We start from the raw sequence: 10,896 nt of genomic DNA on the forward strand, positions 1-10,896 counted from the left end.
ATCATGCTGGAATAGGATTTACTATCCTTTTGCGTCTGTCACTAACGCCCTGCAATCGCAAGTTAGGAGCTCGTCACAGTCATTCAATCATTGAATCCTACTCGGAATACCACAGACAAGGTTTAGACTTTCCGGATTCTCTTGAATGCCGCCATCATTCTAGCTTACGCCACGAAGATTCTGGTTAGGAGATCTAAGAGATATTCATTCTAGCTTATTTCATGTAGAACGGAAGTGTTTGTCAGGCACGTGTTCATAGGGGAGATGGTGATGAGAGTCACACATAATCATCACCTTCATCACGTTCTTGGGTGCGAATGGATATCTTAGAAGCGAAATAAGATGAATTGAATAGAAAACAGTAGTACTTTGCATTAATCTTTGAGGAACAGCAGAGCTCCACACCTTAATCTATGGAGTGTAGAAACTCTACCATTGAAAATACATAAGTGAAGGTCCAGGCATGGCCGAGATGGCTAGCCCCCTAAAACGTGATCAATAGTCTCCTAAGATGAACTATGGAATAAAACTGAGACCATAGATGCCTAATACAATAGTAAAAGGTCCTATTTATAATAAACTAGCTACTAGGGTTTACATGAGTAAGTAATTGATGCATAAATCCACTTCCTGGGCCCACTTGGTGTGTGTTTGGGCTGAGCCTGAGTGTTGCACGTGCAGAGGTCCTTCTTGGAGTTGAACGGCAGCTTTTGTGCCAGTTTGGGCGTTCAACTCTGGTTTTGGCTCCTTTTCTGGCGCTGGACGCTAGATTTGGGTAGAAAGCTGGCGTTGAACGCCAGTTTACGTCGTCTATTCTTGGCCAAAGTATGGACTATTATATATTGCTGGAAAGCCCTGGATGTCTACTTTCCAACGCAATTCGAATCGTGCCATTTCGAGTTCTGTAGCTCCAGAAAATCCACTTTGAGTGCAGGGAGGTCAGAATCCAACAGCATCAGCAGTCCTTCTTCAACCTCTGAATTTGATTTCTGCTCAAGTCCCTCAATTTCAGCCAGAAAATACCTGAAATCACAAAAAAACACACAAACTCATAGTAAAGTCCAAAAATGTGAATTTAACATAAAAACTAATGAAAACATCCCTAAAAGTAACTAGATCCTACTAAAAACATACTAAAAACAATGCCAAAAAGCGTATAAATTATCCGCTCATCACAACACCAAACTTAAATTGTTGCTTGTCCCCAAGCAACTGAAAATCAAATAGGATAAAAAGAAGAGAATATACTATAAATTCCAAACTATCAATGAAACAGAGCTTCAATCATATGAGCGGGACTTATAGCTTTTTGCCTCTTGAATAGTTTTGGCATCTCACTTTATCCATTGAAGTTTAGAATGATTGGCATCTATAGGAACTTCAGATTTCGAATAGTGTTATTGACTCTCCTAGTTCAGTATGATGATTCTTGAACACAGTTTCTTTATGAGTCTTGGCCGTGGCCCTAAGCACTTTGTTTTCCAGTATTACCACCGGATACATAAATGCCACAGAAACATAATTGGGTGAACCTTTTCAGATTGTGACTCAGCTTTGCTAAAGTCCCCAATTAGAGGTGTCCAGGGTTCTTAAGCACACTCTCTTTTTTTTTTTTTTTGCTTTGGACCTTGACTTTAACCGCTCAGTCTCAAGTTTTCACTTGACACCTACACGCCACAAGCACATGGTTAGGGACAGCTTGGTTTAGCCGCTTAGACCAGGATTTTATTCCTTTAGGCCCTCCTATCCACTGATGCTCAAAGCCTTGGGACCCTTTTTATTTGCCCTTGCCTTTTGGTTTTAAGGGTTATTGGCTTTTTCTGCTTGCTTTTTTTCTTTTTCTTTCTATTTTTTTTCTATTTTTTTTTTCGCCCCTTTTTTTCTTCTTTTTTTTTCTGCAAGCTTTGTTCTTTGCTGCTTTTTCTTGCTTCAAGAATCATTTTTATGATTTTTCAGATTATCAAATAACATGTCTCCTAGTCATCATTCTTTCAAGAGCCAACATATTTAACATTCTTAAACAACAACTTTAAAAGACATATGCACTGTTCAGGCATTCATTCAGAAAACAAGAAGCATTGTCACCACATCAATATAATTAAACTAAGTTCAAGGATAAATTCGAAACTCATGTACTTCTTGTTCTTTTGAATTAAAACATTTTTTTATTTAAGAGAGGTGATGGATTCATAGGACATTTATAACTTTAAGACATAGTTACTACTACTAATGATCATGTAATGAAGACACAAACACAGACAAGCACATAACATAGAAAACGAAAACAGATGAAATAAGAACAAGGAATGAATCCACCTTAGTGATGGTGGCGTTTCCTTCTTGAGGAACCAATGATGTCCTTAAGCTCTTCTATGTCTCTTCCTTGTCTTTGTTGCTCCTCCCTCATTGCTTTTTGATCTTCTCTTATTTCATGAAGCATGATGGAGTGCTCTTGATGTTCCACCCTTAGTTGTCCCATATTAGAACTCAATTCTCCTAGGGAGGTGTTGATTTGCTCCCAATAATTTTGTGGAGGAAAGTGCTTTTGAGGCATCTCAGGGATCTCATGGAAATGAGCTTCTTGCGCCTCTTGAGCTCCATGACTGGGCTCTCTTGCTTGCTCCATCTTTTTCTTAGTGATGGGCTTGTCCTCTTTAATGAGGATGTCTCCCTCTATGTCAATCCCAGCTGAATTGCATAGGTGGCAGATGAGGTGAGGAAAGGCTAACCTTGCCATGGTGGAGGACTTGTCAGCCACCTTGTAGAGTTCTTGAGGTATAATCTCATGAACTTCCACCTCTTCTCCAATCATGATACTATGGATCATGATGGCCCGGTCTATAGTAACTTCATACCGGTTGCTAGTGGGAATGATTGAGCATTGAATAAACTCCAACCATCCTCTAGCTACAGGCTTGAGGTCCAATCTTCTTAGTTGAACCGGCTTGCCTTTGGAGTCAATCTTCCATTGAGCTCCTTCTACACATATGTCCATAAGGACTTGGTCCAACCTTTGATCAAAGTTGACTCTCCTTGTGTAGGGGCGTGCGTTCTCTTCCATGTATGGCAAGTTGAACGCCAACCTCACATTTTCCGGACTAAAATCTAAGTATTTCCCCCGAACCATTGTAACATAGTTCTTTGGATCCGGGTTCTTACTTTGATCATGGTTCTTGGTGATCTATGCATTAGCATAGAACTCTTGAACCATTAGGATGCCGACTTGTTGGATGGGATTTGTTAGAACTTCCCAACCTCTTCTTTGAATTTCATGTCGGATCTCCGGATACTCATTTCTTTTGAGTTTGAAAGGGACCTCAGGGATCACCTTCTTCTTGGCCACAACATCATAGAAGTGGTCTTGATGGGCTTTGGAGATGAATCTTTCCATCTCCCATGACTCGGATGTGGAAGCTTTTGTCTTTCCTTTCCCTCTTCTAGAGGATTCTCCGGTCTTGGGTGCCATCAATGGTAATGGAAAAACAAAAAGCTTATGCTTTTACCACACCAAACTTAGAATATTGCTCGCCCTCGAGCAATAAACAAAAGAATAGAAGAAGAAGAAGAAGAAATATGGAGAGGGAGAGGGAGATGTGGTTTCGGCCAAGAGGAGTGTAGAGGGGTGTGTTGTGTGAATTTGATGAAGAATGGAGGTCTTTATATAGGGAAGGGAGGGGGGGTTAAGGTTCGGCCATATGGGTGGGTTTGGGTGGGAAATTGGTTTTGAATTTTGAAGGTAGGTGGAGTTTATGAGGTAGGTTTATGGGGAAGAGTGGATGGATGTGAGTGGTGAAGAGGTGATGGGGAAGAGAGTTTGAGGTGATTGGTGAAGGGTTTTTGGGGAAGAGTGTTTATGGGGTTGTGTGAAAGAGAGTGGTGAGAAGGAGTGAGTGGAGGTAGGTAGGGATCCTGTGGGGTCCACAGATCCTGAGTGGATCCTGTGGGGTCCACAGATCTTGAGTAGATCCTGTGGGGTCCACAGATCCTGAGGTGTTCAAGGATTTACATCCCTGCACCCATTAGGCATGTAAAAATGCCTTTGTACCCAACTCTGGGCGTTCAGCGCCAGGTTGGTGGCCATTTTGGGCGTTCAACGCCCATTTGTGTGCCATTTCTGGCGTTGAACGCCAGAACCATGCCTGTTCTGGCGTTCAACGCCCAGAAGCTGCCCATTTTGGGCGTTCAGCGCCAGAACCATGCTCTGTTTTGGCGCTGAACGCCAGACAGATGCTCCTCCAGGGTGTGATTTTACTTCTGCTGTTTTTGATTCCGTTTTCAATTTTTATATTTATTTTGTGACTCCACATGATCATGAACCTAAGAAAACATGAAAAACAATAAAAATAAGAATTAGATAAACATTGGGTTGCCTCCCAACAAGTGCTTCTTTAATGTCAATAGCTTGACAGTGGGCTCTCATGGAGCCTCACAGATGTGCAGAGCTTTGTTGAGACTCTCCAACACCAAACTTAGAGTTTGGATATGGGAGTTCAACACCAAACTTAGAGTTTGGTTGTGGCCTCCCAACACCAAACTTAGAGTTTGACTGTGGGGGCTCTGGTTGACTCTGCTTGGAGAGAAGCTTTTTCTGCTTCCTCTCCATGGTTGCAGAGGGAGATCCTTGAGTTTTAAACACAAGGGAGTCCTCATTCCATTGAAGGAATATTTCACCTCTGTCAACATCAATCACAGCTCTTGCTGTGGCCAGGAAAGGTCTTCCTAGGATGATGGATTCATCCTCTTCCTTTCCAGTATCCAGGACTATGAAATCAGCAGGGATGTAAAGGCCTTCAACCTTTACTAAGACGTCCTCTACTTGTCCATAAGCCTGTTTTCTTGAACTGTCTGCCATCTCTAATGAGATTTTAGCAGCTTGCACCCCATAGATTCCCAGTTTCTCTATTACAGAGAGGGGCATGAGGTTTATTCCTGAACCAAGGTCACACAGAGCCTTAAAGATCATGGTGCCTATGGTGCAGGGTATTATGAACTTTCCAGGATCCTGTCTCTTCTGAGGCAATGTCAGTTGATCCAGATCACTTAGTTCATTGATGAACAAGGGAGGTTCAACTTCCCAAGTATCAATGCCAAATAATTTGGCATTCAGCTTCATGATTGCACCAAGAAACTTGGCAGTTTGCTCTTCAGTAACATCCTCATTCTCTTCAGAAGAGGAATACTCATCAGAGCTCATGAAGGGCATAAGGAGGTTTAATGGAATCTCTATGGTCTCTAGATGAGCCTCAGAGTCCTTTGGTTCCTCAGAGGGAAGCTCCTTATTGATCACTGGACGTCCCAGGAAGTCTTCCTCCTTGGGATTCACGTCCTCTCCTTCCCATACAGGTTCGGCCATGGTGCTTATGTCAATGGCCTTGCACTCTCCTTTTGGGTTCTCTTCTGTATTGCTTGGGAGAGTACTAGGAGGGATTTCAGTGATCCTTTTACTCAGTTGGCCCACTTGTGCTTCCAGATTTCTAATGGAAGACCTTGTTTCATTCATGAAACTTACAGTGGCCTTAGATAGATCAGAGACTATATTTGCTAAATTAGAAGCATTTTGTTCAGAGTTCTCTGTCTGTTGCTGAGTTCATGATGGAAAAGGCTTGCTATTGCTAAACCTGTTTCTTCCACCATTATTAAAGCCTTGTTGGGGCTTTTGATCCTTCCATGAGAAATTTGGATGATTTCTCCATGTTGAGTTATAGGTGTTTCCATAAGGTTCACCTAAGTAATTTACCTCTGCTATTGCAGGGTTCTCAGGATCATAAGCTTCTTCTTCAGAAGATGCCTCTTGAGTACTGTTGGATGCAGCTTGCATTCCATGCAGGCTCTGAGAGATCATATTGACTTGCTGAGTCAATATTTTATTTTGAGCCAATATGGCATTCAGAGTATCAACTTCAAGAACTCCCTTCTTCATAGGTGTCCCATTATTCACAGGATTCCTTTCAGAAGTGTACATGAACTGGTTATTAGCAACCATGTCAATGAGTTCTTGAGCTTCTGCAGGCATTTTCTTTAGGTGAATGGATCCACCTGCAGAAGTGTCCAGTGACATCTTTGATAGCTCAGATAAACCATCATAGAATATATCCAGGATGGTCCATTCTGAAAGCATGTCAGAAGGACACTTTTTGGTCAACTGTTTGTATCTTTCCCAAGCTTCATAGAGGGATTCACCTTCTTTCTGTCTGAAGGTTTGAACATCAGCTCTAAGCTTGCTCAGCTTTTGAGGAGGAAAGTACTTGGCTAAGAAAGCCGTGACCAGCTTATCCCAAGAGTTCAGGCTGTCTTTGGGTTGAGAATCCAACCATAATCTAGCTCTGTCTCTTACAGCAAAAGGGAAAAGCATGAGCCTGTAGACTTCAGGATCTACTCCATTAGTCTTAACAGTATCACATATCTGCAAGAATTCAGTTAAGAACTAAAAAGGATCTTCAGATGGAAGTCCATGAAACTTGCAGTTCTGCTGCATCAGAGAAACTAATTGAGGTTTCAGCTCAAAATTGTTTGCTCCAATGGCAGGAATGGAGATGCTTCTTCCATGTAAATTGGAATTAGGTGCAGTAAAGTCACCAAGCATCTTCCTTACATTATTATTATTTTCGGCTGCCATCTCCTTTTCCTGTTCGAAAATTTCTGAAAGGTTATCTCTGGATTGTTGTATTTTAGCTTCTCTTAATTTTCTCTTTAGAGTCCTTTCAGGTTCTGGATCTGCTTCCACAAGAATGTTCTTATCCTTGCTCCTGCTCATATGACAAAGAAGAAGGCACAGAAAAATAATAATAATAATGGAGATCCTTTATACCACAGTATAGGGATCCCTGTGTGAGTGGAAGAAGAGGGGGAGACAAAGAATGTAATATAATGGAAGAGACACAACTGTGAGGATGGAAGAGATGTGAGATGAGATGTTAGGATATGAATGAATAAATAGAATAAGATGGGAGAAAGAGAATTTTCGAAAATTATTTTTGAAAAAGAGTTAGTGATTTTTGAAAATAGTTTTTGAAAAATGTTAGTAATTTTCGAAAATTAAGATTTGAAATTTAAATTAATTAATAAATTAAAAAGAAATTTTGAAAAATGGGGAAGATATTTTCGAAAAATGAGAGAGAGAGAATTACTTAGGTAGTTTTGAAAAAGTTAAGAAACAAACAAAAAAATTAGTTAGTTAGTTGAAACAAATTTTGAAAAGATAAGAAGTTAGAAAAGATATTTTGAAAAGATATTTTTGAAAAAGATAAGATAAGAAGATATTTTTGAAAAGATATGATTGAAATTAGTTTTGAAAAAGATTTGATTTTTAAAATCTCAATTAACGGCTTGATTCATAAGAAATCACAAGATATGATTCTAGAACTTAAAGTTTGAATCTTTCTTAGCAAGCAAGTAACAAACTTCAAATTTTTGAATCAAAACATTAATTGTTTATGTTAATTTCGAAAATTTAATACAAAAATAAGAAAAAGATTTTTTTGAAAAATATTTTTGGAATTTTCGAAAATAACTAAGAATTTTGAAAAAGATTTGATTTTTGAACAAGATTTTGAAAAAGATAAGATTTTCAAATTGAAAATTTGATTTGACTCATAAGAAACAACTTTGATTTTTTTAAAATTTTTGAAAAAGTCAACTCAATTTTCGAATTTGATGAGAGAAAAGAGGGAAAGATATTTTTTTGATTTTTGAAATTTTTATGAAAAACATGAAAATTATGCAATGCATAAAATTTTTAGATCAAAATAATGAATGCATGCATGAATGATATGAGTGTCAAGATGAACACCAAGAACACTTTGAATGTCAAGATGAACATCAAGAACATATTTTTGAAAAATTTTTTGATGCAAAGAAAACATGCAAGACACCAAACTTAGAATTCTTTAATGCTTACGCACTAAGAATTCAAGAATGCATATGAAAAACACGAAAAGACACAAAACAAAAAATAATCAAGATCAAACAAGAAGACTTACCAAGAACAACTTGAAGATCATGAAGAACACTATGAATGCATGATATTTTCGAAAAATGCTAGATGCATATGCAAGTGACACCAAACTTATGATATGACTCAAGACTCAAACAAGAAACAGAAAAATATTTTTGATTTTTATGATTTTCTAATTTTTTTGGATTTTTTTCGAAAATTATATGAAAAAGAAAAAATAAGGATTCCAAAATTTTTAATATGAATTCCAGGAATCTTGCATTCTTAGTCTAAAGCTTCAGTCCAGGAATTATACATGGCTCACTAGCCAGCCAAGCTTTCAAAGAAAGCTCCAGTCCAAAACACTAGACATGGCCAATGGCCAGCCAAGCTTCAGCATTTAACACGAGAGCATATTGCTCTTGATAACAAATTGCAAGCCTCAGTCCAAATAAATTTAGACATGGCTTTACAGCCAGCCAGGCTTTACATGCTTCATGAAACACTAGAATTCATTCTTAAAAATTTTGAATAAAATTTTTGAAAACCTTTTTTTTTTTCGAAAACAGATGAGAAAAGTTTTGAAATATTTTTGAAAAAATTTTTGAAAAGAAAACGAAAAGAAACTTACCCAATCTGAGCAACAAGATGAACCGTCAGTTGTCCAAACACGAACAATCCCCGGCAACGGCGCCAAAAACTTGGTGCACGAAATTGTGATGTCCAGGCTCAAACTATTCCTGGCACGTGAGCAACTTGGTACGCGTAATCGTGATTACACATTCATAATTTGTCACAACTTCGATACAACTAACCAGCAAGTGCACTGGGTCGTCCAAGTAAAACCTTATGTGAGTAAGGGTCGAATCCCACGAAGATTGTTGGTATGAAGCAAGCTATGGTCACCTTGCAAATCTCAGTCAGGCGGATATAAAATAATCATGGAGTTTTCGAATATTATATAATAGAATAGGGATAGAGATACTTATGTAAATCATTGGTAGGAATTTCAGATAAGCGAATGGAGATGCTTTTCGTTCCTCTGAACCTCTGCTTTCCTGCTATCTTCATCCAATCAGTCTTACTCCTTTCCATGGCTGGCTTTATGTGATACATCACCACTGTCAATGGCTACTTTCGGTCATCTCTCGGGAAAATGATCCAATGCCCTGTCACAACACGGCTAATCGTCTGGAGGCATCACCCTTGCCAATGGCTTCATCTTATCCTCTCAGTGAATAATATGCTCACGCACCCTGTCACGGCACGGCTATTCATCTGTCGGTTCTCAATCATGCTGGAATAGGATTTACTATCCTTTTGCGTCTGTCACTAACGCCCTGCAATCGCGAGTTAGGAGCTCGTCACAGTCATTCAATCATTGAATCCTACTCGGAATACCACAGACAAGGTTTAGACTTTCCGGATTCTCTTGAATGCCGCCATCATTCTAGCTTACGCCACGAAGATTCTGGTTAGGAGATCTAAGAGATATTCATTCTAGCTTATTTCATGTAGAACGGAAGTGTTTGTCAGGCACGTGTTCATAGGGGAGATGGTGATGAGCGTCACACATAATCATCACCTTCATCACGTTCTTGGGTGCGAATGGATATCTTAGAAGCGAAATAAGATGAATTGAATAGAAAACAGTAGTACTTTGCATTAATCTTTGAGGAACAGCAGAGCTCCACACCTTAATCTATGGAGTGTAGAAACTCTACCATTGAAAATACATAAGTGAAGGTCCAGGCATGGCCGAGATGGCCAGCCCCCTAAAACGTGATCAATAGTCTCCTAAGATGAACTATGGAATAAAACTGAGACCAAAGATGCCTAATACAATAGTAAAAGGTCCTATTTATAATAAACTAGCTACTAGGATTTACATGAGTAAGTAATTGATGCATAAATCCACTTCCTGGGCCCACTTGGTGTGTGTTTGGGCTGAGCCTGAGTGTTGCACGTGCAGAGGTCCTTCTTGGAGTTGAACGCCAGCTTTTGTGCCAGTTTGGGCGTTCAACTCTGGTTTTGGCTCCTTTTCTGGCGCTGGACGCTAGATTTGGGTAGAAAGCTGGCGTTGAATGCCAGTTTACGTCGTCTATTCTTGGCCAAAGTATGAAATATTATATATTGCTGGAAAGCTCTGGATGTCTACTTTCCAACGCAATTGGAAGCGCGCCATTTCGAGTTCTGTAGCTCCAGCAAATCCACTTTGAGTGCAGGGAGGTCAGAATCCAACAGCATCAGCAGTCCTTCTTCAACCTCTGAATCTGATTTCTGCTCAAGTCCCTCAATTTCAGCCAAAAAATACCTGAAATCACAGAAAAACACACAAACTCATAGTAAAGTCCAGAAATGTGAATTTAACATAAAAACTAATGAAAACATCCCTAAAAGTAACTAGATCCTACTAAAAACATACTAAAAACAATGCCAAAAAGCGTATAAATTATTCGCTCATCAAGGGATTTGAGCAAAAATCAGATTCAGAGGTAGAAGAGAGGACTGCTGATGCTGTTGGATTCTAACCTCCCTGCACTCAAAGTTGATTTTCGGGAGCTACCGAACTCAAAATGACGCGCTTCTAATTGCGTTGGAAAGTAGACATCCAGGGCTTTCCAGCAATATATAATAGTCCATACTTTGGCCGAGTTTAGATGATGTAAAAGAGCGTTGAATGCCAGTTCTACGCTGCTGTCTAGAGTTAAACGCCAGAAACACGTCACGAACGAGAGATGAACGCCAGAAATACGTTACAACCTGGCGTTCAACTCCAGAAAGAGCCTCTGCACGTGTAACATTCAAGCTCAGCCCAAGCACACACCAAGTGGGCCCCGGAAGTGGATTTATGCATCAATTACTTACTTCTGTAAACCCTAGTAACTAGTTTATTATAAATAGGACTTTTTACTATTGTATTAGACATCTTATGATTTTTAGTTCATCTTAGGATCATATTG

At 39.4% G+C, this 10,896-nt stretch overlaps 1 non-coding gene across 1 annotated transcript; it reads left to right on the forward strand.

Moving 5' to 3' along the window:
• The first annotated feature begins 6,112 nt into the window (after positions 1–6,112).
• On the forward strand, positions 6,113–6,220 carry LOC148580183 (small nucleolar RNA R71). The gene has a single exon (XR_015895812.1). It is a non-coding gene; the product is annotated as a small nucleolar RNA R71 (small nucleolar RNA).
• The last annotated feature ends 4,676 nt before the right edge of the window (positions 6,221–10,896 follow it).

This window comes from Arachis ipaensis, chromosome B10, assembly GCF_059453495.1.
Source record: "Arachis ipaensis isolate K30076 ecotype BB chromosome B10, ASM5945349v1, whole genome shotgun sequence".
Taxonomy (NCBI): Eukaryota; Viridiplantae; Streptophyta; class Magnoliopsida; order Fabales; family Fabaceae; genus Arachis; species Arachis ipaensis.